This window comes from Cottoperca gobio, chromosome 16 (assembly GCF_900634415.1).
Source record: "Cottoperca gobio chromosome 16, fCotGob3.1, whole genome shotgun sequence".
NCBI classification, from domain to species: Eukaryota; Metazoa; Chordata; class Actinopteri; order Perciformes; family Bovichtidae; genus Cottoperca; species Cottoperca gobio.
In genome coordinates this window covers 13,537,008-13,562,492 of record NC_041370.1, presented here as the reverse complement: position 1 = coordinate 13,562,492, position 25,485 = coordinate 13,537,008, and the positions used below count along the sequence as shown (strand labels likewise).

The following is a 25,485-nucleotide window of genomic DNA, read 5'->3' as shown; positions in this document are numbered from 1 at the left end:
CCTCTTCTTTCCCAGTCAGAGTGAGTCTGTGTGTTCTCTCTCTCTCTCTCTGATGGTCTATGGGGCCAGACAGAGAGCCAGCGGCAGGTACGTTACAGACAATAGTATTGATTCCATTATTCTGCTCTCTACCTACCTGCCTGACAAACACCAGCATCTCTACAGCTGCTCACCTTTTGTCTTCGCAGGGCTGCCGTCACAAACGCACAGAGCTGCAAACAAGAGGAAAATACAGGAGAGTAAAAAAGCTTGCTTCACATGCCCGCTTGTACACCAAACCCTCCCGGTGCACATGCTATCCAACACGTACAGATGACACACACACACACACTCATTTACCCTCCGTGCTGCATTCATGGTCTCTAGTCGTCTCTCTTTGCTTTCATTGTACCTCAAAGTCTCCTCTCTTCCTTCCTCTCTCTCTCTTTTACACTCTCTAGTCGTCATCCTTCCATCTCCCCCTTTTTCCTCTCACGTTTTTCAAGCCTCACGTCTCTACTAGCCCAGTAAACCCCCCCCCCCAATACACACACACACACATACACACACTCCAGTCTGTGAGCTACGTGTATGTGTGTGAATGTGTGAGACGAAAAGAGAGAGTGAATAAGAATGCAGGGAGTGCATGCATGTGTGTGTTTGTATGTGTGTCTACGAGAGAGAGGAACAGTGTGTGAGAGAGAGGGAGACGGTAGGGGGAGGGAGGTAGGGTGGCAGAGAGGCTAGCAGAAAGTGGGGATGAGGGGGAGGGTCAGAATCTCTAATAGGATGAGAACAGAGAGAAAATATGAAGCCCAGGAGTCTCGTGAACCTGAGAGCCTGACATTCCTGCCTCCTGCTATGTGTACAGCAATCATACCATCATCAAATTGATTACAGGATTTATGGTGTTGCTCCAACACTACAGTAAATTTCAGTCGGAGTGACATCAAAGGCACTAAATAAACCCATCGCGAAAGGCTTAGCCAATTACAAGAATGTTTCTTGATTACAAAGCTTAACATCAGAGGCGGACAATAATGCACTTACAAACTGATCCAAATGGAGGCTGTTTAAACGCAATGAAACGCTGAGAAAGATGCAACCTGCGCACACGCACACACCTCATTTATTGTAATAGTTTTCAATTCTGATATTTTTTATACATTTAATATATTAATTCATAATGATTCATTCATAATGTTCGGTTAGGTCATATGTCTAAAGGCAGTTTGATTCTAATATTTGTGCTACTCTGCGAGAGGAGAGAGCGTTGCAGTTGTGTTCGTTGTATAACAGAATCACACAGCCCTGAGGGAAATTCAGAAATGAAAGTAAATCTAATTTAGACCCACTGATTGGCTGTCTGTTCAGCGAGCTGGAGCATAAACACCACACTTGATGTGTAAGCATCATTAATGGCCCTAAAGTGTTCTGACCGTGTCGTACAACAGAGAATATCACCAATGTGTCACATTTAGAGCAAATAAGGGTAAACCGACAAAGGAAGACATTGTTTTTGGCCTGAAAGAGCGAGCAGAGACTGAGGCCTGCCATAACACCTTTCTGATGGATTGCTAGTTATTACCTCCCGATAACAAATATGAAGGTATACAATTGAGAACAATACTGAGTAAGCACATCGATCTCATGGCATATACTGATCATTTTAAAAGCCCTCGCACTAAAAAACAAGAACCGACAAACTACGTATGATGGGAATCGATCGAGACAAACTCGTCTTTACCTTCTTTCAGATGAGGCTTAAATGTCATAAAAATGCAAGATAAAGATCCGACCTTTCAGAAATGTAGGTTAGGATAAAAACACTACACTATACATTCATAACACCTCATGAATATTCATGATGCACCACATTGCCTATAGACTAGTCTGTGTCAAAAGAGCAGCAGGTATTCTAGACGCACACAGTACAGCTGAATTTATTTCCTGCTTTGATCCTATTCTGTGTAAGCGTCTTATTCACACCTCTGATGCACTACAGGACTCCTCACATCCTCCTCCGTAGCCGCAATCATACTGTAATGCCATCTAAATTTGCATAGAAACAACATGCTGAATGTGTTAACAGTATCTGCTGCGATATGCGTGCTGCATGTTCTTCTGCACTCTATGTGAGATCCTGTGCACTATGTGCTTGCGCAGCACATATAGTCCGTCTGATCCTGCATTAGTGTCGCCAAGACAAATTCCTACAAAACTTGGATCCTGAAGGTAAATAGATTATAAAGTGCAGGAGACTCTCCCTTTGGTCTGTCCTCTCGCCAGAATACTATTTTACAGCACAGCTTTCTGAGACGGTGCATATCTGGACAACAATTTCACTTAAAAACCAAGAAAGCAGCTCTCTGGCATGATCAGTGTCCAAACCTGAGTGACAAATGCAGAATGTCAGACAGGTGTGTGTGTCTGGGTGTGTACGTATGCGTGTGCCTGCGGCTGCACTCTGCAGTGCCACTGAGAGACAAAGCACTGGGAGTGCTACACAGGGATGACATCATCAGTCTGGGATGGTGTCTGCCTCGTCGGTTTTAGGATGCTCTAGTTCTCCCTTATAATCCCGAGAGATCGGAGACAGCATTGTTTTTGGCAGCCCACTCCTCTTCATCACACCTGTTTTTCTTCAGTGGTGGACATGCACAAAAAAAAAAAAAAAAGGATAAACCGTGCTATAAATGAATGTGAATATTAAGGGGGCTTCAACGAAGCCACGATGCTTTTTATTGGGAGAGGTTTTACTGATGATTCCAAGATTGGAAGACATGCAGCATATGTGCACGTGGATGTATGGGAATATGTTCAAATAACAATCTGCTCACACATATGCACAGTGTGCAGCATCTGCCACGCTGGAAAAAAGAGCCAAGTATAACAATCTTTACCACATTGGTGTATATGAGAGAGGGGGAGGATGAGGCAGGGCAGAAAGCTCTTCCTCCCATGTACATTATCCTTGCCCCGCACACCTTACAACTGTCAGACGTTCAGCTGTCTATTCTGGCAGGAGAGCAGCGTTGTGGGGTGTATGATAAAGAACGCTTAGACTGACAGTGCCGAATCAGCACAATTCTGATATATGCTCCCTTTTTCCAGAAGGGGAGGAGAGCCGGCTAAAACGCAGTGCAGATGGCTGCTGTCTCGACCACCAGTCTGAAATACTGAGGGGAAGGGAGGAGTGGGAGGAGGAGGTTAATGAAACTGGAAAAATGTGTGTGATAATACGTGCTGGCGTGGAGGCAGAGGACAGCACAAAGTGGAAACATAGAAGTACAGCATTTGTAGCACGAGTGTAAAAGTATAACGCCAGGCTCCTCTAGCTGTTGTAACATACACTAATACATGCAGGGAGTCCACGGTCTCCTTAGTGAGGCTGTGTAAAATGTATGAGACACGTGTAATTTATATGTTGTATGTTGTGATTGATCAGGGACTGTATGGAAATTATTGGGGGGAAGGAAAAGTCATCAAATCTTTATTTTTTTCAAAGATTCAGATTACTTTATTTAATTCTTCCCTTGTGAGATTTCTAAGTCATTAAGTTTCCCGTTTAGCCATTAGCAGAGGTAAGCAACAGTGTCTTGTAATCAGGGCTTTACTTTCAGTAATACAGTGGTAGCAGTCCTTTTCACACAAAGAGACTATACTAATTTCTTACCATAAATATATTCTCTTGAGGTATTAGGGGGAGAGTATTGGAGTTATTTCCAGTCAAAGGAAAGTAAAATGAACTAAATGAAGCCTTCCTCTCCACACTAATAATTTCCATACAGTCACCTATCTGACCTCGAAGTAGGATTTTAGGATATTTTGCTGGAGTAGGAACTACTGATTTCCTGTCAAGCAGCAGGTGGTTCTCCTGACAAACATGTCCAGTTGCTACAAATATTGCACACACAATGACAGACAGGCTCGTGGGGAAGTTATAAAGACTGCAAAAGGACTTTGCCCAAGGGGAGAGTGTCTGATTAGTCCTTCAGAGGACAGACGTTTGTCGCAGTTTAAAAGTACGAGTCATGTCATTAACCACTAGGAGAACCTCTGGCGGAGTAACATACTTACCTCGCTGCTGGTGGTACATTAGACGTGGCAAGGAGTGACTCCGCAGGGAAAGCTAGAAGGTTGTACAGTTATCTCCGTGCTGTTTATTATGCGAAACCATACAACCAACTACCTCACACTGCAGAGCACAGACTGTAGAGCTGCTCTCCAGACAAGATCTTCACCAGCGGGACGAAGGTGTCTGTGTACATATACTCTACGAATGCACCTGTCTGGCTCCTGTCTACCAGTCAGCAGATTACCTCATGCCTCGCTTCTTTTCCGAGCGAGCAATATACTCAAATCGTAAATGTCCTCACTAAATCATTTAGCAAGTTTTGATATGGAGACATACAGACTCAAAAAGGGATTGACACCTTTCATTTTCTTGAGAATTGAGATTCTCAGAAATAACAAAATATGTGTGGGTGTGGTTACTGTAGATAAATTGGATTTTTTTTTTTATCATTTGCGTGGTATTTATTTTGCCTGTAGAGATGCATTTTACGGTTCTACAACTTGATACGGTAGCAAATCTGCACTCATGACTGGGTTGGGTGGACCTATACTGAGTGCTGCAATGGCCATGATGCAACAGGGACGGCTGCAGTGGAGGAGTTCAGGATGAAGACTGCACACAGGCCTGGATAAGTAATACAGAGCAGATACAGACACACAAGCACAAAGAGTCTCAATCGCATTTATGCAGTTGCCGGTGGAAGACAAAAATGAGGTATCTTCCATAATCAAATGTGCTATAGGAAGGTTTAAGACTCGATGGAACAAAATATGAGACACAAGTTGCGTCTTTGTCAAAACGGCTGGTCTGAAATTTGACAACATTGGAACAGACCTATGAACATCAATTTCCACACAGCAAAGCCTCTCATGCAGGTGTGAGTACTACAAAGGCTTAATGTCCTATGTTCCTTCATAGTATTTCCATCCATTTCTTAGGAGTTGTTGCCCTCTACTGGTGACTGTGCAAACTCCGTCTCCCTCTCTATACCACCTCCCATCTGTGTTTTTTCAATGCTGTCCTAGCACTGGTATATATACAGGACGTTACAACAATCTTTAAATCACATCACATCCTGGAGAGCGATGACTAAAATCTTGTTCAACTCATAATTAAACCAATTGTTTGGCTGTGCACATACTGCAGCATTTCATCTACATCAGCTGTCTGATTCTACTTAATAGCCGACAGGTTTCCATGAGTTAAATGCCATCTGCATGCTGTAACATCACCATCAAGTCTGCTGTCAGCTGTGATGTCTAAATCTGGGGGGCTTCTGCTCCACAGCCAAAATGGAATTTCCTTCATGTCACGTCCATTGAAAAACAACAACGCTTTAACTGAAACTTCTTTCGATCAGATCCTCTCTGTAGGAGTCGTTATTGTTGCACGCTACAGTACCACGTTTGCTGGCACAATGCTACATTCCAGCAGCTACAAGGCAAGAGTGTTACGTTACCCTGAGCAGAGATTCAGACGTAACTGGGGCAAGATGATAAGTTATGTAAATGCAATTTAAAGAGTTTCAGCAGACCTTTAACAAAAACAGAAATATATTAACAAATGGTATCAACATAAATGTGATTTCAGAATTGCAAATATGTATTAAAAAAATTAGAAGTTAAAACATCTTTTGTCTGCAAAACTGACAAAGGGGAGCAGTATGTGGGAGCTCTGCAGTCTCTGCATGAAAAGGCTGCTTGGCATGTGGGATTTAAGGAATCCATCTTCCAACAAAGGATCATTACAGTAAAGATCTTAGACCGCACCTATCTTTCTGCAGACCTCGTGTTGAACTGTGCATGGCTATAGATGTCCATGAGAACAGACGGTCATAGAGAAGAAACTAGATAGCTGATCTTAAAACCTTTAAGCCAATCAGGCAACATGCTGGTGTAACTTTTAAAAATGTTGCCAGGTGAATGCGTTTCCTATTTTCTCCTCCTCATTTCTTTTTTGGTATGCGTTTAGGGTCCTAATCCTCCTCCGTCTGCCGCTCCCTGTCCCTTTCACTCTCCTGTCCCAAAGTGACCCCCTCCTCCTCTCTCACTCAACCTTTTCTTCAGCCCTCATGGGTCCCCATTTCCCGCCTCTTACCCTTTTAACCACCCTCTGTCCTTATACCCCCCCCCCCTCGCGCCTCTTTCCACACACGCTGGCCCACCTTTTCAAACTCAAAGACTCCTCTACTTTATGCCCATCATCTGCAATATTTTCACAGATCTCACTCTCTCACTCTCACACACACTCACACTCACACACAGCAGGCCTGTCAGAGTGTCTAAACTTTAAAGGACTACACCGTGAAAAAAAAGTCTGGGGTTATTCATGAACGAGGGGGCGTCTTGCTTTAAGTTCAAAATTCCTCTCATATTTGATCATCATTCACATACAGTCCCACATTGGGATGTCACTTAATGGTAACAGTCCTTGAAAGGCATGTCAAATTTGCAGATTCACCAGTCCAAACCTCAAGGGGATTTTACCTTACACGCTTTCATACTGTATGCGATAACATTTACATGATGTAACTCAGGGAAAGATGTCAAAGCTGCCTAGTCAAAATCAAATCAAAATCTGTGCATCACCTCCATCACTGCCTTTAATTGGGAGCACAACATTTCCCAATGAGCGGAGCATCGCTGTAATGTCGTACATTTAGAGAGTAACACTTTGATGTGCTGCAATATGCATGTTTTTTCCCCCAGGTAAGAGCAATATTCTATCCTGCACTAATCTGCTTTGCTTGACGCCTCACATTACAAGATAGCAAAATTAATGTTGCCATGGGAACATTTTGCCTGGCAACCCCAACAGCCTGGCAACTAGCCAAACTGTTGCTATGGCACAGCTGTCAATCTACGTAGGCTCCGATTGGTGAGCGTCTGACATAGCTCCGCCCTTTCAAAGTTTCTAATCAAGTGCTTGATGGAAGAATTTATCTTTTAAACAGCTGGAGGCTGTGTGTGTGTGTGTGTGTGTGTGTGTGTGTGTGTGTGTGTGTGTGTGTGTGTGTGTGTGTGTGATGGTAGTATCTGGTTAGAGTTGGCCTATTATGCCCAATAAAGCAGCACAAAAGCAACGGCACACTACTTTGAAATGTGGCTGCATCTTCACAAATATCATCCTTCTATTTTGTTTAGTTTGGGATGTCAGCGTCTGGTCATGCAGAGCATCACAGTGTCATGATAATTATTTTATATTTAACCGATTGTGTGCAAGCACTATCGAAAGTTTGGATAATCATGATTACATAAGTTTTAATTACCTTGTGAGATCATTTCTTATCTATAAATCCTTTTAGTCCCAATCTATAACGCTCAAGGGCTTAAATTAGTCAACAAATGTGTGCATGTGCATTTGCGTTTTTGCAGGCCTAGTCGTTTGTCTTACAACCATTCAAAAAGACATTTGAGATACAGAGATAATGGATGAGTTTTCTAAGTAAGGATACTGAGTCACTTTGCTGAACTTAAAAATGAAAAAAATGAAGGCAACCTTATCTGTTCTTGTAACAGACTTTCAAATACTTTACCTTCCACTATCATTAACACTAAGAGAACAACGCTGTTTTCCACATTTCAGTCAATCATTTTGTAAACACAGGCAGAAGAGCAGACCTGCCAGATGCCTCTTAGAAGACTAAAAGGAACCATTGATCTGTGTCAAAGTGGAGTTTTCTCAAACGGTTTATAATAATGACACAATACACATGACTGTACACTAGTTCACTAGACAAAGATCCAAGCTGCACAATGCAAAAATACATACAAATACATTTGTGTGTATATTAAAACATGGACAATACAGATAAACATTGTCGCAAAGGAAGAATAAATGTATGCATGTCTGTAATGCATATAGGCCATTTAGCTGAAACTAATTAGGCTTGAAGATATAACATAGATACAATTAATTGTGTGTGTTTACATTATATAGGCGCACATGTGTGTGACAAATTGAATAGGGCTGCACAATATATCTCTTTTTTAATTGTCATTGCGATGTCAACTTGCGTGACAAACCCATCGTGGAAGACTGCGATATTGCACTCTGGGATTTTTTAAGTGAGTTGAAAAAAGAGCATCTGTGGAAAACAGCACTTTAAAATGTAACTATCATTCTTTTTATAAAATAAATAAAAGAATGTTGGAAATAAATTCATTTGTTTTTTTAATTTAACAAGATATTTTGTTGTGTTGTAGCCATATACTTAACGCAGCAGAATCGCAGAACCAAGTACACTTTAATATCTGTTAAAGTAATATTGTTAACGCAATATCAATGATATCGCATTTTTTCATTCATACTGTGCAGCCCTATTATCTAAACCATGGAGAATACAAAACCCAGGCTTTAGGGAGAACAGTGGGATAGAACGTTGGAGGGTTAGACGAGGAGATGAATGTAAATTGGTGGATTGATGGATAAGCGAAAAGTATACTATAGAAATATTGTTACCTTGAGATCACTGCCTTGTCAAAGTGTGCCAGGTGTTCCTCAGACATGAAGCGGAGGCCAACTGAAACACACAAACACACAAGAGGTTAGAGGGAGGCAAGCTGGCCTCGTGAATAGAAAGACTGTTTAACCAAGGGGTCACAGGTTCAATCTCTGCAACAGCTGAAGTGTCACCAGACAAGACCATGAAAAGCTACCGACTTACTCGTGAGCGGGTCTAGAGAACAGCTCCAAAATATAACATGCACGGTCCCTTTTAGAGTCATTTTAAACCGCGTTTCACCCTGCTATATTTACATTTTTAAGTCTTGATAGTCTCAGGCAGCATCTAATCTACAAAGTCATACTGTTCACACACAGCAAACAGAGTCCAGGTTCTCTGCTCTTTGTGTAATGCGGTACTTTTGAATGCAAGTGTTTCGATATCAGTATTTAATTATAAGGAATATAAACAATACGAGTAAGGTATCTACCATAGGCAGAACAGGGGTCATCAGTGAATACATAAAGAATCAAACAGCTGCAGTCCACAATTAGATAATCAATTATGGTCTCATAAAATATAAACACAAGATGAATCAATGTCTAAGTTTTGTAATAATTCTGACATACAGAACAATGGGACCAACAGTGCATGCGAAAACCTATTTACACTGCAGTGTATATTACATTATAATTAGCCACATTTAAAAAGCTGCACCTAACGCTCAAACGTTTTGCTTTGCTTCTTGAGTGCCTCCATTAATAAATGTTTGGATATTTACAGAATGATCAAGCTTATTGAGAGCACACTTGCTGTTTGCTATTACCGAGGACAACTCTATTGGACGATATACTTTGTGTTTCACCGCTTGAAGGTATCAGGGATGGACATTACCAGTGGCACACAGCAACATAAGTTCTGTTTCATGCTTATGTATTCTGTCTGAGATGGTCTGGATAAACATTTGAGGGTGTTTAAATCTTTATATCTGAACGCAATCTTAATGCACACACATATGCGTCCTGCAGTGTGGACAAAGCGATGCGCCAGCTTGGAGAGCTAAGCCTCCTGCTCCGGTTTGATAAATATAACTTCAAAAGAAGCAGCCAAACAGCTTTAGCTGGCCGACTGCACAATGAGCATAATAACTCCCCACCCCCTGGGAGCTCCAGCCTAGTTCATTTACCCTTGCAGAGCGCTGCCATGTCTGTATGTGCACATGTGTCTTTGTTTCACTGTGAGCCTCTCAGAGGCTCCCCTCCTTCTGCTCTGTACAAAGCGGATGTATAGAACCTTTTGGACCTCATTTTTACAGAGGAAATGCATCCCCCCTCCCTCTCCTCCCTTCTATTTGCCCCTCACATGTAATGCCTGATTGACCACAGCACCCCTTAAAGAGGTCAAAGGGCAGACAAAACAGTCTGGTGTCATGGCAACCTGTGTGCCACCAACCAGAATGTTAAGGGGGAAAGCAGGGGGGTCCAATGAGCTGTCAGTTAAACCTCTGAGAATGCTGCCTTGTGTTTAGGCTAATGTGTGTACAACAAAACGCAAACGCATATATACACACATAATGCACCTGCACTATGTAAAGGACCCTTCTAATTTGCACACTCAAATCCCTCCGTGCAATGCAGTTAAGTGTGGTACCTATCAGAGTAACAGATGCCGCGCACGCTGCTGTGTGTTTGCCGTTGCTGCACATGCATGTGCTTGAACGTGTGTTGTTCGGTGTGCTGAGACACTCTTGTGTAAAAGGTTCTTTGTGACCGCTCGATGCAGTGGCAGTGTGTACGTGATGGGGGAGGGGGGCTAACGGATAAATGGGAAGCAAATGCATTCAGATCAATACTAAGCTGAGAGAGGGTGAGTGGGGTTGAGAAGAGAGAGTGGAAGGTGGTGACTGGAGAGGGAGGGGCCACAGAGGGACTGATTAATCATTCCTGTATTGTTATTGACTTTCTGTTAAAGGGGGTGAGTCAGACTCTGAATTATGGGTTTGTGTGTGTGTGTGTTTATGTGTATGGGTTGCATGGTACTCAATGAGAGCACAAAGTCATCAATTACAGTCCTAGGCTTCCCAAAGGTATGGCACTGTAGCCGGTTTAGTCGTGCTTCGACTACCTTTTTCATTCCCAGTGAGAACGTACAACTTTTAGGCAGTTAGTTTGCATATTCAGCGCAATAACCGTGAAAATTTGAATTATTCATGTTTTGTAAAAAGAGCTAATATGCTGTTCCAGTTTGAACAGGAACAGGGAAGCAAAGGAGGCGAACAGGAAATCCCCTGTGAGAAGTTAATGAGGAGCTGACGACGGAACAGACACAACAGGGAGGGAGGGAGGCTGCTATAGGTGGAGGAGGGGAAACGCTGCCCTGACATCTGACCCTCTGGCTGTGACCTTGTTCATTGTCTGAGAGGGCAGAGACTGGACACACCTGAGCACCGGCAATGTGTGAGGACACACATATACATGTGGCATTTTAAAATAAACTTTTACGGTAATTCTTTTAGACCAAAACGCACAGCAATGCTCAGCCCAATCCACACCAAAAACCCTAATTAAATAAATAAAATTGACATAATTAGTTTTCAATTATAACCGCACGACACCAACGTCAGACATTGCCACAGGCAGTGTTTTCTTCTAATTGCTAAAAACAGCAACTTTTCAGAGGACGGAGGGCCAAGCTAACTGAATGAAAACCCCATTCAGTGTTACCTTGAACTTGAACAATGAGTCTGGTGTTTGTGCTGGGGCCACTTCCTGACCTTTCCATCCCTCTGTGGAAGCAACCAACCGCAGCCTCTCCTTTCATCTTACAGATGTGACCCTGGCAACCCACACTGACCAAAGAACAGCCGGCAACGGCAGGTTTTACTTAGACTACCGACTTCTGCATCTTTCACTTGTAAATGTTTGTTTTCCGAGGTATCTTATATACTGATTTGTAATGTTTATAGACCATCACTTCAACATGTTACCTGATGGCTGGTATGTTACATGATACCAGCCATCAGACTGGCGCCTTGAACCACGAGGTTAATTTTCTAATGATTCACTGAGCAGACAGACAATAAACACAACGGATTCCTCCTCCCCTTCACCTTTCTTTATTCTTGTCCTCCCATTGCTCCAGCATCAAACCCTTCCCTCCTCCCTAAGACGCTTTATCTCTCACTTCTTCACCCACTTGTCTGTACCTCACAGACGGCCTGTTTCTTTACGCTTTCATCTTTCTTTTGCCCTCTTTCTTCACAACGTACCCACCTCTCCTCCTCTCTGTCTGACACCAGAGAGCTGGCACACTCGAGGGTGTTGCTGTGTGATGCGGGCAGCTGACACCTCCGGCGCAACTGCAGAGCATGTGCATCACCGCAAAGCATAATGGAAAGCCTTGTGAATGCCATCAATATGTTGCCAGAGTAGACGTAGTGACACTTCAAACCACTTGCTTGAGAATCAATTTGTACACTTTTTAGGGCAAAAGGGAATAATTATTTTTATTTCGATTTCATTTAAATTGACAAGTAATATAGCAAGCCTTAAAATGTAAAAAAAGCTATTAGTTCACGACGTCGTCAAATTACTTGTATTGTCTGACACACAGTACAAAACCCAAATATATTTAATTTACAATAATATAATAAATACGTTAATGAGAATATGCAGAGCAACACCATTCTAATGTCTGCCCACCAAATATGAAGCTACACCTAGCAGTTAACTTAGCTTAGGACCAAGACTGGAAAACAAGGGGAATGGTAAAAAGGGAACAACATTTACCTACCAGCACGGTTAGAATTCACTAATTAATTCATTTGTTAAATCAGGGAAAAAAGGGTGCTGGTGTGAATATTTCATTTCCTGTGGACAGAGCCCGGCTTTATAGTCTTTGCGCTAGGCTAAACTCACCAGCTACTAGTGTTGTGTTATATTTAAATGCACAGATATGAGAGTGGTATTGATCTTCTCATTTACCTATCTGAAAGAAAGCAAATTCTGTCTATCGCTTCAATAGTTGCTGTTCCAGCTGAAATTTAGATGTTTTTTCGCATTGAGACACATCTTGAAAAACACATCTTGACAAAAGGATGGGTTTTCTGTCTCTTGTGATTCTTGCCCTGATTTTACTTGAGCAAGAGCTAAGTGACACCTGATACGACGCTGAAGAAAAGTGTGATTGTGTAGGTGGTGACTATTTCCTGGTCCACAGTTTAACGAACCTCATGAGAATTTATGAATAGACAATGCCTGATGACATCAACAAAGCCCATTCCTCAGGAACCTGCTCCATAAATCATACATGACTGACGTACTAAGGAGGACACGATGCCAGCAGTAGAGCGAGCTGTGCTAGAATTATCGCACTCACAGTTTCACTATCTCTCGCTTTTTACCCAACCCCCAACTACTGAGGCTCTTAAGATGTCTCAGAGAACTCTAAAGAGCCTGAGAGGAGATGGTGAGACAGAACATAAAAGAAAAAGACGAGACAGAAGGAAGGAACGTAGCGATAAAGACGGAGATCAAATGTAGAGGGAGACGGAAGAGACAGGCATGGGGGAAGAGGGGAAAAGAGGGGAACGAGATAGTTTGGCGAGGAAAGAGGCAACGCTGAGACCTACTAATGCAGAACTGAGGAATTCTCACTGCTGACTCCAAACACATTCCTACAGCCTGCAAATATTAACCCCCACCTCACCACCTCTGCCTCCATCTGAATGCACGAGGCAGCCACCTGGGCCCTCCATGAGGAAACTATTCATTGATATTAACTCAGTTACTGGAAGAGATTCCAACAATGCAGTGGAAGGGAGGAAGAACCGAACAAGACATTAATCATGTTCAATGCGGTACAGCTACACTCCAAACATCTTTACCAAATGCTAACGAGTGGTCATTTGGACTCAAATACCCAGAAATCATCATATAAGCAGACTTTACTCCTGGTTGACAACTAAGCAGTCCGACCATTTCTTTACGCTGAAAGACACCAGAGGATGAGGAAGAGCACAATATCCAAGCAATGGAGCTTTTCTGAACCAAGTGCTCTCTTGCTGCCGTTTAGATTAAAGTTTAGGATTAGCTCCTAAAACTTGGTCACACTTGACTGTGGAGACAGAATTTTATTAAATCAATTAGGGAGAATTCATGGGTCTATCGTACATTTTCAGCCCCACTTTGGGATTTAGACTGATTAGATGCAGATATTTACATAAAACATACTTAAAATACTATAGCTATAAACTGTATGTAATTATCTCTTAGAGAAATTGAAGGACAATGTACTTCAGTGTGAAAAAGTGTACGATATAAATATGCGCTGAGTGGGACATTTTATAATCTCTGATGGTTAATTTATGTAATGTTGACATCGTGTCTAAACCACCTCAAACATATCTTAATGGCAAACATACAGTCTATACTAATACCGATATATCAGTGATAATATTGGCCAATATGTCGGCCAGGTAGCTCTCCTTCAAATAATATATTCTTCAATCTGTTCTCCAAGTGTGTGTAGTACATACTGAGCATTATATCACGTGCATGTGTGTAAAATAACAGCCAAAAATGCTATTTATCAGAAGCAGAAGTATTTAAAAGTAAAAGTTTCTTTTACACTTTAAAAACAAAAAAGGTCCTGCATTCAAGTTTTTACTTAAATTGGAAGATGTGACAAACATATCCTGGAAGTATCACAAGTTAAATGACTCGTCATGCAGAATGTCTCCTTTGTTATATAATATTTGTATTTTGTAATATTGGATTAATTAAACATAGGAGCATTTTAATGTAGTTTGAGACAATTTTAAATATTTTATGTAGTATTGGAAAGGTTAATTTATAACAATACATCGTATTTTACAAGATAAGTTTACGTGTTGCAAGTAATTAGTAACTAGTGGAGTAAAAACATCACACCATGTATACAATTCAGACGAAAGCATCAGCATGGCCCAGAACCTCACAATAATATCAAGACATGCAACTGGAACAAAAAACTTTGCGACAGAGAGAAACATTATCAGCACTGTGCTTATAAAGTAGAAAACCCCTATGGGTATCCAGAAGGAGCTCTTTCAGCCCATGTCCTAGAGAAGGCCGACAAACACTGATGCAACTGGAACACTGAGTCCGGGGGGAATAGCTCTCGCCCAGACTGCGAGAGAGCGTTAGTACATCCACAGCGGTCACATGGTGCAGCGCTTTCTCTCCACGCCAGACCTCGCTGCCTGGTGTGTGGCCCTTCCTTCACACCAGAGCTACATAATTGACAGCGAAGGCCGAGTTATGTTTTATAAAGTGAAACCCATTAATGGCTTCCTCCACACTCTGAAGTTTAGATGTGCTAGGATCAGTAAGTGGAGGCCTCAAGTTGAAGAGGCTTTAAATAACAGATACATTCAATGTCAGTACAATAAGCAAGGGTAATCCATTATTTCTGCCAAAGTATTCAGTATTGTTAAGAGAAGCTGTGCTTTGGAGATTTACTGAATGCCTCAATGAATTAACTGATATGATATGATGTCTTAATGCCACACTAGCAATCAATGGCCTACATTCATTCTGAAAATGTCATTTAAAAAAAGTAAAAGCTCAATATTTGATTTATGAAATGTGTTTAACCAACCAATTTAGAAAGTTGGTGTAATATTTGACCTTCAATTTTAAGTTGCTATAAAGTACTTAGTCATTAGCATAAGACAACATCCAAATGATCAGTGGTCAGAGCTATGTGCAAACCATCAGCTGCCTATCTCATAGAGAAGCATCCGAACATGTTGAACATAGGTTTAATGAATGAACAGCACAAAACTGAACATGTACAGAAGTTTTTTTTTTTTTTTTTTAGTTTGATACCAAAAGAGAAGTATGTCACCTGGGCCACATGAGACAGACAACCTTTAAACTGCTGAATTGGACGAGCTTAGTGGATACATAACTAGTGACAGAACTTTTAGTTTAGTTTTGCAGGCGTAAGTGCCACATCGAGCTCCAACTGCTGGATAACGTCACACCACTCACTAATTCAGGCATCAAGGTCAGTAAGCGGTATCGCTTGACGAGAAGACCAACAATGTTACCACGATGTTTTTTTTTTTTTTTAAATCGATGTTGATAATTATCAAGATTAAGTTTAAGCATAATTATGCTAAGTTTTATGAGCGTTCTTCTCTGGACATACGCCGAAGCGTCCAGTCAGGATGAGGCCCTGATTGGCCCATAGTGGTTGGTTGAAACGTGGCATCCGCAGTGCGGAGGCAGTCGCCAACCTACCCGGTGAGCCTCGGGGTAACCCGGGCCGGAAGCACCAGGGAGCGAGCGACAGTGGGGAAGCAAGGTCGAGGCCTGAGTGGCCAGAGACAGACAGAGCACTGAACAATACAAACCTGCAGTGCATGCCCTGAGGACGACCCGGCAAAGGAAACCCCTTAACTCAGACTTTTTCAACGCACCCAGAAAGCGAGCAACCGGTAAAAAGTAACTTTAACGTTTATTAATAGATTTAGGATCATTTCTTTAGCAAAAGTGCCAATCATTTCATTTTGGAATTTAATTGAACAAAATAAGCATTTTAATTGAGTTAATCGATCAAGAAAATATTTGGCAGATTAAAAGATAATAAAACAGCATACCTTTTGATGCAATGTCATCTGTTCCATCTGTTTCTTTTGGCTAAAACAGCATTGAAAATAAATTTGGTACTTCTTAATTACTTTATTTGGTAGTATAAATATTTCTCCCATGGAAACAGGAGGAATTTCTCCTCCTGAATAGCATCAGTAATTAATAAGGAGTTAATGGTGTACTTACATTTTACTGGTCACCATCACTTCATTACCTAAGTTAACTTCAAGACTCCATTTCAAGTCCAGTTGAAATTAAATTTGTGCACATGAATGAGGCCCAATGAGCATCTTTGTATTTTACCATAGATACTAACTTACACCATAATATCTGGAATTAAATTAGTCAGTGTTTGTTTTTTATTGATTGCTTAGTTTTATCTTACCTACTTCATCCAAAAAACAAATATGTTTGTTCAAGTGTCCTTCTGTGCTAGCCGGCCTTTTCTAAACCACCAGTCACCAATGATCAAGGTCGGCTGCCTGAGACTTTGGTTGTTAAATCTGCATCCAGACGCATCAAGACTACCATCATCCCGCAGTCACGAAACTATATATTTTGTTATATTCTGCACTCTGCCAAATGGCGCACCCTGGCAGAGAGATATCTGGGGTGTCTGTGAGTTTGGTTGAATGCAGTCAGGAGTAGGGAGACTAAGAGCTCGTATCAGGTCTCCATGGAGATGGAAAAGGCTTGTTAAGGACATGGATAGACTGAGAATATATCACAGGTCCTCAAGCGCACATGCAGGGGACAACAGTAACTTGCCTATATTAAACAATGGAGGCAAAGCGAGTGCGAGACACAGTTTAATCACACATACTGCGAAAACAAACAAACAGTAAGGGGAACTGGGTGGGACATGTCAATTCCAGAGCAGGGAGGATGATGGCCAAATAATTCAAATACTCTGTCATCTTTTCAAGAGTTTCATATCAGCTGAAAGTAAGAACCAAAGCTAGGCCAACACATCCACTACCTAACAGAATACTCCAACACAGTACACGTAAAGATTTACAAAGACTGATCAACACACAATAATGGCACAAAAGTGAGTGCGCCGACCCCGTTCTTCCTTCCCCTTCGTCCTCACTACTGGGCCCTGAAACCAGTCTTTCAGAGCCGTTTCAGCAAGTACACATATTCTGTCAACCAAATACAGGAGATAAAAGTCATGGCTGAGATACGGGAGAAGCGTGGAGACAGAGAAAATGTTCCAGCGGGAGTGGAAGGAAAGAAAATGACTTTAGGTACACAAACCAACAGAAAACATAGCAGAGCCGAACATAGAAATCAAGAGGAGAATGACAGCGATAATGTGTGAACACGATTACTTTTCTTTCTAAACAAGCTCAAGATTGAAATAACACAATGTAAGATAATTAAAGCTTATGTTGCATAGGTCAGCCCTTTTTTTTTTTTTTTTTTACCTTTTCCCGCGGTTCTTTCCCGATTCCAACTTGATTCCTCCTCTCCGTCCACTCTTCCTCACTGTGGAGTTAGTGCTTTCCCTCTTGACTTGCAGCCATGCATCTCTATTTCACTCCAGTCTCGTCACATTTTATCCATTCTAGCCTCATCTCCTCTTCCTCAGACACCATTTCACCCCTCCATGCTCAGGACTTTGAAGAGAAACATGGCTTGTGGACAAAGGATATCAACTGCGTGAGGAAAAGTACCGTATTAGTACTTTTCCTCACGACGTTGTGCTGGAGCTGAGCAGAACCGGTTCCACCGTGCGCTATCGGGGAGGACAAACACACAAAAGTCTCAGTGGTGCAGAGAGGTGAGAAAACGGAGAATGCAAGAGAAGGAGGGAGAAGGCATCAGTCATCGTGTGTGTATCTGTGTGTGTGTGTGTGTGTGTGTGTGTGTGTGTGTGTGTGTGTGTGTGTTAGAGAGTGTGCATGCATGCAGGGTAGGAATGAAGGAGAGGAGAGAGGGAGGGACAGAGATTGAAAGAAAAGAAGGTGGGAGGGAATCGGAGTATACGTGGAGAGAGGAAAGGGGGAGGAGACATTTTTTCTCCGTTTTCCTGTTCATTTTTTTTAGCCACCACCCCCCCCTTTTTTGTGAAATGATCCCTATACCGTCTCCGTGTACAAAACCGGCTTGTCAATAGGTCATTATTCTGCCTTTCTACGACTGTTTTCCCCTTGTCATATTCCCATTTGTTGAAGCCAGCTGTGTCTTTAAGCTCGTGCACTTGAACTCCGAGTGCTTTTCTTTCTCGGTGTACTTCCCTTTTGCTGGCCCCCCAGCACACAGGAAAGACACAGCTTGAAGGGGGGGGGGGGGGGGGGGGGGGGGGGGGTTTCAGAGAGGGAAATGCAGATGGGGGAGGGGAAAGGTTTGTAAATGCTTGTTCAAGGCTATGGAAGACTTGGAAATCAGTTTAAGAACATTTACAACATATAAAAGCACAAAAGAATATTTGAATCAAAGCACGGTTCTTCTGTTCTATCAATATTAAAGGAATGTGTAATGCGTTTGTAGGAGCGGTAAGAGAATAGACTGCTGTTGAAATATTGATTTGTGGTATAAAGTATGCCCATGAGTTTACTTGAAAGCGTTCAATCGAGAAAATGTAAGGTTAAGGTCAGACCATTAAGCAGAGCCTCACATATCTGCACAAAATCTCCATGGCAACTGCTGACATACAGGTGGAATGTTTTGTAATAAGAAAACTTATTTTTTGTTGTGGGTCATAAAGTGGACACGTATTAACTATTATACCAGCTTACGCTTTTATTTATTTGCTTATTTTTTTTATAGAAAAGAAAAGGAGTGGGCAGTCCACTCACCTTGATTGATTAAATTATTGAGACAGCAGAGGGGAGTCAGGAGCTCTGACAGAATTCGATCACAGGCCGGCGGGGGCACGCGGCATAATGAACAACCCAACGCCTCTCACAGCATAGTATTGCATATGTTAAATAGTTCTACATTATACAAGTAGTCCCTGAGCATTTATGTATGCGTGTCAGAGTTTGTACAATAGGTTAATAATCACGTCTTACCACAAGTCTCACGTAACTGGAGGGCATTTTAGAACTTTTTAGCAAACGATTAAGCTAAACAGAAAAACTAAAAGAAGTCCTCTAAAAGTCAAACAGAAGGAATATAATAAACTCAACAGGTCTCGCAAAACAAAGAGATAATAAGAAGCACACGATAGCACCAGCAAATCCCAGAGTTTCCCAGCTGACTTCATGTTTTGAAAACCGAAAGCAGCATGAAGTTTCACATTTGAGTTTCAAAACATAGTGAGACGGGAGGAAATCTCCGGGATTCAAAGGATCTTTGAAAGTATTTTTAAAAACAATAACAGAAGGCAGAAGTTTGGTACAAACAGGACATCACTTGAGAGGTAATGTACTTTAAAGTTGTTGAATTTATATTTATTTTACAATTATTGATTTATGCACTATTGTAGTTTTTCCTGAATGCACTGAAGATGGTTAGAGTTGTAACGTTTGCCTTGTTTAGATTACTTCCATGTGAACTAAGGAGACAGATGAAAATATAGGCAATTATAAAGTCACCAACCAAATTAAATCAGAGTGAGAAATGACTTGCTTGTTGCTTTAATCCCGTCTGAGGCTTAGATCAATAAGATATAAGAGTGGATATGAGGCCGTCTTATCTATAGAGAAAACATGTCAACATGTCATGCACATATGGCACTTGAACCCTAATATTAAAGGGCAGTCTGCAAAACTGAAGCGAGGCTGGGACACTCTCTAAAAATTTAAGAACTATTCTTATTTCAGAATTACTGAAACATTTTAGCAGGTTAAAATTGTCTTTACTTGGAATTCACCGATTAAAAACATCTAATTGTTTAAAGTAATGCAATGTCTTTATAAGGTTTGTCCCTCCCACCATAGCTCACTTGTTCCCAACCTTTTTGGCTTGTTACCCTATAGTGCCAAACAATAACTTCTCAGGAAGCCTCATCACAGGTTGCATTATGTCTGTGTACGTGCTGTGAGGAGCTCAACGGAGGTTTGAAGTTCCCTTCTTAGATAGTTTCATTTCTTAGTTAGTTTAGAGTCCTGAAAAGGTCAAACTACCCAGTTTCACAATAAAAACAGAATAATCTCACCACAAGGAGTTTGCCCAATTGTCATGGAATTTGTAGATGTACCAAACTGCAGAAAAGGTTAGCTAGCTGGTGAACATAGCAGAGCATTTAGCAGCTAAAGAGCCACATGTCTGCCTTAGGAGTTGGTAGAGAACAAAAGCAGAGCTTAAAAGAGAGGGAATACGGGACTCTCATTCATCAGGTGGCCAGAACATTACTCCAATTGAATGATAGTGTCGCTCTAAAAACTTTATGTTGTGTTTACTTCTCATCTTATTAACCATTTCATGACCTCTCAGATATTTTCTTGTGACATTTTCTTGTGAGTGTTCAGGCCCCTAGGTTGAAAAGACACCGCTGTACCTCATGTAACAAGTGACGGGTTGTTTCTATGGTTATATAATAGACAATTTATGGCAGCTGGGACTAGGGGTCTCTCCTAAAGTCGTAGCTTGATTCAGCATCTTTTTTTGAGCGTTAGAACAAGTCTTAATTGGTTATGCTAACCTGGCAGATGAATGCGACTACACTGATCTTAACTTTCCTAAAAAGACAAGAAAACGGTGGTAAATGTTCATAAAAAGTACATCTCTTGTTGATGCGGTTAACCTGCAAGGCACCAAACTGAGAAAAGCCAACTTTTTCAATCTAAAAAGAGGGCAATGGTCTAATGCATTGCAAATACAAATAGGTATCGACCCACTGAGAGGTGGAGAGGAGGCGGAGGAGTGAGGGGGGGATGGGCAGATGATAAAAGGTCAAAGGAGGTGTGCGCTGCATTCACTCATACCTTTTGTTGAAGAGGCAAATACACGTTCCATACTTAACCACATCACTGAGGACAGAGAGGCACTGGATGCCACAAGAAACACTTCTCTCTCTTAATGCAGACAAACTATTCCCCCCAGCCCAAGGACAGTCATTACCTGAGGGGAAAGAGGCAGCATGTGTGTTAGGGGAAGAGATGCTTATACTGGCGCTGATCTTGAAAGGGCCTGGCCGATCGATCGCATTAAGCTCCCTGCGAAAGAGAGAAATCAATATGTTTTTAAAGGCGCAGCAGGCTGCATGTGGTGTGTGCGTGTGGGCTTCATTGATACCGCCAGACGCGTTCAAAGAGAAGTTGTTCCTGAAAAAGAACGATCACATTTCGAGGTCAAGTGGTTTCATTTCCAATACTTACCTACAAAATCACGACACCTGCGAGATGTATAAAAAAGCGCCTGTGTGTTTGTATGAAGTTTCACAGTTTGGGTTCCCATTATCACATCAGAATACTGGCCAGTGTTTGAGGAGCACAAATGACACACGGACAGGGAAAAATCAATAGTTTTCAGATGAAGAAAGTTCCGCAGAAGCTTCGTCAGGATTAGAAAGAGACGAAGAAAAAAGCAGAACGACCTGTGACTGAGAAAATGAATTGCTTGTTTAAAAGCCACAGCAATGCAATCAGTCTTATAGTTAACAACATGAATTGCCAACAGAGGTTTGGCTCAAAGAGATAGAGTGGGAAGGAGGTCAACAATAGCAAAAGAGTGAGAGAGAGAGACAGAAGGGAAACAAAGACAAAGAACGCAATTTAATTTCCATCAGTCGTCAAAACAATGCTAATCAATATCAAAGACACCCACTCTTTAACACTCTACCTCTCTTAGCCCACTCATGTCGCTGTCCATTTCTATCCCTCTCATACACACTCCTAGCAATAACTTACTCTTGAGTTGGCATCTGGGACAGGAGTGTGATCCAGTAGTGGCAGGAGAGAAGAAACATCCACACAGATCTGACAGTGTCCTCAATGTACCTGCACTGACATCAATATACACCACTGTAACGGATTAGAGAAAGAAAAAACGAAATCTTAACAGGCAAAGAAACTGCATTAACTGAAATTAATGCAAGAAAGAATTGGGCATGCAGTTATGTGTAGCAAAGATAAAAACAAATTGAAAGTGTAATAGAAGAGATGAAAGAGGGACCCAACAATATTAACATAACTCCTTCAAAGTTCCTGCAAAAAAACAATATTTTCAAATAACATTACAGCCTGATATTTGACTGGAAGATATACAAACGGAGGGGTGATGGTTAGGTTTGACGATAGCTGACACCTGGAGGAATTGAGGGAGAAAAGGAGAGTTGATGCCTGACTATGTAGCAGTGAAGAATGAGGTCTCTGCTTTGTTTAAGTGCAATGTGCTTCAGAAACATGCAGCCACCACTTTTAACTGGATGATATTTGAGAAAAGAAACCAGCCTGCTCTCTAGTGGTCGCAAAGAGAAATATACTGGCTGATCAGGAATGAAATGCAAAAACTGATCAACATCTAAAACGGTGTAAAGTAACATTTACTCACTATACACAATACTTTTGAGGTTCTTGCATTTTAATTAAATATTAAAATGTTATGACACTATATGTTTCCCTTCTATTTCACAGCTAGTTAAAAACGACCCAGCCATTAATTTTGTATTATAAACCCTATCAGCTGCAACATTTAAAATGCTGCTTACATAAGCACATTAGAAATGATATGATATTTTGAAAGCAGGATGTTTTTCCTGCAAGTTATTTGGCTATATACTACATTGTAGTATTTATACAATTATTATTACAAGTAAAGGATCTACATACTTATTCCACCACTGCTAAAGACTAATGTATTACATCATAGCAAGGATATTTTTTATAGATAGAGAAAAAAAGATCTTGTTAATAAGATATGAGCATGCACTGTGTAATTTAGAGCTGCAGTCTTTCAGTCTGTGTTGCTATTAACTGCTGGTATTTATGGATGGTTTATTGATTTTAAACATATGACTTACAGCTTGTTATGGCTGGAGCTCTGAGGTCAAAAGAGCACTGGGTGTGTAAAATACAATTTAAGTTTATGGTACAATTATTTGAAAATAAGTCTAGATTACCAGTGGCATTTTTAGGTTGAAAATGGTGGAGCAACAACAGGCTTCTTTTCACAAGTGCAAAAGCAGATAATTACATTTTTACAATTTGGCATAATGCGCTATTTCCCACACAGTTTAATATACGTGATAATCCGACTAGGAATTGACCTGTTCTCCTCAACGTGTTGCTCAGTATGTAAATGCCGTCATTTACTTACTGTGTTTGCTATGTCGCGTTACTTCAAAGGCGTTGTCCTGCTGCTTTCATGTTTGGTGCTGGAGAATCACTCCGCGTTTAATTTGATTATTTTTACTAGCGGTTTGGTTTATAACAATATCCGCGGCTGGTGGGCACCGAGGTGTTTCATTTCCCGGTTTTCTTTATAAAGTAAACTTTTAAATGTGTAGGCCTACTGTAGAAGATATTCCACATTGTGCATGGAGATCGCAGTTAGCTACTATCTATCTTGAGTGGTTCAAATGTTGAGCAAAAGCCACACGTGTTGGTATCATCTGCTAATTGACAGAAGTTTTGGGCATGCGCATTTTCCTACACTCCGGGCAAATTGTGGCGCTATCCTCACACAGGCTGTGTCTCAATTCATGGGGCTGCAGCCTGCGCAGGACGCAGCCTTCGCGGCCAGGACCTCCGTAGACCGAAGACTGAACCGAGCAGTCAACTTCCTGGTACGTCACCAGTTGTTCACGCCCCTACCTTTTGCCGCTCCCGTCGCCTAGCAACTCTCTGAAGTTATCAAGCACAGTTGACTGCTTACATTTGTTCCCAGAGAACAGAACCAGAGATAATACTTTTATTATTATTTTAAATCATTATTGAAGATGTGCTTTATCACCGGCGATCATGTATTGTAGATGATGCATCAGGAGACACCAGGGGCCTTATTGTGGCAGCCCATCCAAGTCCAGCAGCAAACTTTATCTGTATATACTGTAAATGTTATAGTTTTATAATACTTTTGTTTATAATAATCATTCAATAATTTTCTTTGTTCGATCATTCATTTCCATTCATTGAAAGTTTTCTAAATTAAATAATCCCTTTTCTAAATGAATAAATCCTATGTAGAAAATAAATCCTTCTTGAACCTTGAAATCAATTAAGTTTATTACATTTTATTTATAGTTCATGTAAATTAAATACACAATATATTCATCATTATATACATTATTTATTTCAATTAATTTACATTTAATTTGTCAACAAGTTTCTCCAGCAGAGAGAAGAGTCTGTCCATCCTCTCCTCTCCTCTGCCTCCGTCTCCTTCTCCCTAAAACAAAACTAAATGTTAGAGCACGTTTATTACACCACTAAACAAAAACAGATTAAATTGCAAAATAAGTACACATATTACAAATAATAAAATATGTATAATCAATCCGAACGATTGCACTGGACTTAAGTGATATTCAACTGGTAGAAAACCAAACAGGTAATATGAAGTATAAATTATCTATACAATCGCCACAATCTATGTAAAATATAAATCAACATTTAAAACTCTTTGAAAGTTAAGGTGTTAAAAGTTCTACTTTAAAAGGTTAACTTAGGTCGGATGCCGGCAGCCAAGCAGCCGCTCCTAACGGCTGCTGAGCAGCTAGCTTAACTAGCATCGGCACTAACGTCCCGTAACTTAACCGTCATTTTAGCGAAAATGTTATGTTTTAAGGTCCTTTGATTTTATAACATTTATATCGTTAGCTATTCAAGCGAGTTGAAACCCAATACTTACATTTAAAAGTATTTCCATGTGCCGCTGCTGCTGGGCGCCGTTCTTCGTCAGATTTTTGTTCTCTGGGCGCGCAATGAATCTTGGGATACCTGAGGCCGTCTGCAAATCTGGCAAAAGAAGACCGCTTTTGTCGGCTGCATTTTAAGGAGTCGCCGAAATGGGACAGCACTGTCGCGGCCGCTGTGACGTAATCCGCCTACAAATACAGCCTGCGCAGGCTGCAGCCCATGAATTGAGACACAGCCACAGTGCAGCAGAAAGAGTTACGACACTTCTTGATCTCGCCGCCACGCGGTCAGTGTGTATATAGTGTTACAGCGGTGACATGCGGTGATGTTCATGGCTGGTGAGGCACCGACTCTTTCAGAGTCAGATTTACAAATATATGAACCCAACAGAGTAGCTTACTGACCATTTTCTTAGCAGCATTAACTACTGGTTATGTTTCACATCAGCATTCTTTACACACACATATTTGGCATAAGCTACATTTATAGTGGCTGAGAGGGATTTGCTCTGCACCCTCCATGAGTTCTAAATGTGCAGACATTATTCTACAATTCATTCTCCTTCAATACAAATTAAAGTATTAAGTGGTGCGGCAA

The 25,485-nt window shown here is 41.2% G+C and overlaps 1 long non-coding RNA gene across 1 annotated transcript; it reads right to left on the bottom strand.

Moving 5' to 3' along the window:
• On the bottom strand, window positions 1-23,777 carry LOC115021143 (uncharacterized). The gene is made up of 7 exons (XR_003833702.1): window positions 23,348-23,777; window positions 21,940-22,053; window positions 21,152-21,246; window positions 17,569-17,879; window positions 8,519-8,579; window positions 174-212; window positions 1-57 (listed from the first exon to the last, which is right to left on the bottom strand). It is a non-coding gene; the product is annotated as an uncharacterized LOC115021143 (long non-coding RNA).
• Between the last annotated feature and the right edge of the window lie 1,708 nt (window positions 23,778-25,485).